General features: G+C 41.9%; 1 pseudogene; it reads right to left on the bottom strand.

Annotated features, from left to right (window-relative positions):
- Window positions 1-530: 530 nt before the first annotated feature.
- LOC101421596 (glyceraldehyde-3-phosphate dehydrogenase-like) lies at window positions 531-1,514 on the bottom strand (annotated as a pseudogene).
- Between the last annotated feature and the right edge of the window lie 503 nt (window positions 1,515-2,017).

Below are 2,017 nucleotides of genomic sequence, written 5' to 3'. Positions count from 1 at the left end.
GAGCTGATGCAGTAAGATGATGCAACAAAAAGAGACACAAATTTCCAGTGCCACTGACAAGAGTACAAGTGGACACAGAAGAACACACAGCAAATGGACACAGAAAGCAGACAATGGGGGGGGGGAGAGAAATAAATAAAAAATAAACCTTAAAAAAATAAAGTAAGTACTGAAAATGCAGGACTTATTCTGACATTTTGCTATTTGGTTTTTGTTCATCTTCTGCCTTTACTGTCCTCATTTCTATAATTACTTATTGCTTTCTTATATGGTTAATATTTTGTAGTGAACCACTTTGAATCTGTTCCCATCTCCATTTTTTGGAGGGCTGAATACAGTGTACTTTATTGATGGTACATGACAAGGTAAGGCTTTCTGAGCCCCTTCCATTCTTCAAGGGGTCTGGGATGGAAGCAGTGGAGAATGGGCAATTCTCAGGGTTGGGGGATGAAGTTGGGGCTAGGACCCCCAGCAGCAGACTGCCTCTCTCTCCTCTCATGTTGTTGCTGGGGATGGTGGTCCAGGGGCTCTTATTCCTTGGAGGTCATGTGGACCATAAGGTCCCCCCACCCTGTTGCTATAGCCAAATTCATTGTAATACCAGGAAACGAGTTTGACAAAGGGGTCATTGAGTGCATCAAAAATGGAAGAATGAGTGTCACTGTTAAAGTCACAGGAGACAAATTGGTCCTCAGTGTAGCCCAGGATGCCCTTGAGGGGGCTTTCTGATGCCTGCTTCACCACCTTCTTGATGTTATCATATTTGGATGCTTTCTCCAGACAGTAGGTCAGGTCCATGATGGAAACATAATAGGTGGAGATGAGGAACCCCATGCCAGTGAGCTTCCCATTCAGCTCTGGGATGACTTTATCCACCACCTTGGTATTTCTGGTAGATGCAGGGATGATGTTCTGGACAGCCCATGGCCATCATGCCACGTTTTTCGGGAGAGGCCATCCACAGTGTTCTGGGTAGTAGTGATGGCATAGACAGTGGTCGTGAATCCCTCCACAATCCCAAAGTTGTCATGGATGACCTTGGCCAGGGGTACCAGGCAGTTGATGGTACAGGAAGCATTTCTGACAATCTTTAGGGAGTTATACTTCTCATGGTTCACACCCATCACAAATACGGGGGCATCAGCAAGAATGGGGAGAGATGATGACTCTTTTAGCACCACCTTACAAGTGAGCCCCAGCCTTCTCAATTCTTGTGAAGACGCCAGTGGTCTCTACAACATATTCAACACTAGCATGCCTCCATTTGATATTTGTACAATATCCCTCCTAGAAGGTTGTGATAAGATTCCCGTTGATGACAAGCTTCCTGTTCTCAGCCTTGCTGGTGCCTTTGAACTTTCCATGGGTGGAATCATACTGTAAAATATGGACCCTGTAGTTGAAGTCAATGAAGGAGTTTTTGAGGGCAACAAACTGAACTTTGCTGGAGTTTATAGCAGCCCTGGTGACCAGGCACCAATATGGCCATATCTGTTTATTCCAACCTTCACCATTATGTCTAAGGTATGTGAATGGCCCTGCATGAAAAGATGCAGCTATCTGTCCAATGGGGAGGAAGAGAGAGACTCCCATTTCCTTTTGTGTATATATTTCAGATATTTTCTTTGTAGTTATCATGGGGATTACATTTAATATCCTTAATCTATAAAAATCAAATTTGTGTTAATACCAAATTAACTTCAATGGCATATGCAAACTGTGATCTTACGTTCCATCACCTCCCCATTTTCATGTTGTTTTCATCACAAATTATGTCATTATACATTGTGTGGCTAATAACACATTTTTAATTATTTTATGCATTCATATTTTAAATCATGTGAGAAATAAAAGCCAGCTTACAAACCAAAAATACAATAATATCAAAATTTATATTTACACATGTAGTAGCCTTTACTGGAGATTTCATTTCTTCATATGGTTTCTAGTTTCTGCTTAGTGACCTTTCCCATCAACCTGAAGGAACCCCTTTAATGTTTCTTATAGGGCAGGTATA

This window comes from Dasypus novemcinctus, chromosome X, assembly GCF_030445035.2.
Source record: "Dasypus novemcinctus isolate mDasNov1 chromosome X, mDasNov1.1.hap2, whole genome shotgun sequence".
NCBI lineage: Eukaryota > Metazoa > Chordata > Mammalia > Cingulata > Dasypodidae > Dasypus > Dasypus novemcinctus.
Note: the sequence above shows the minus strand (reverse complement) of the source record. Positions and strands in the feature narration are given on the sequence as shown.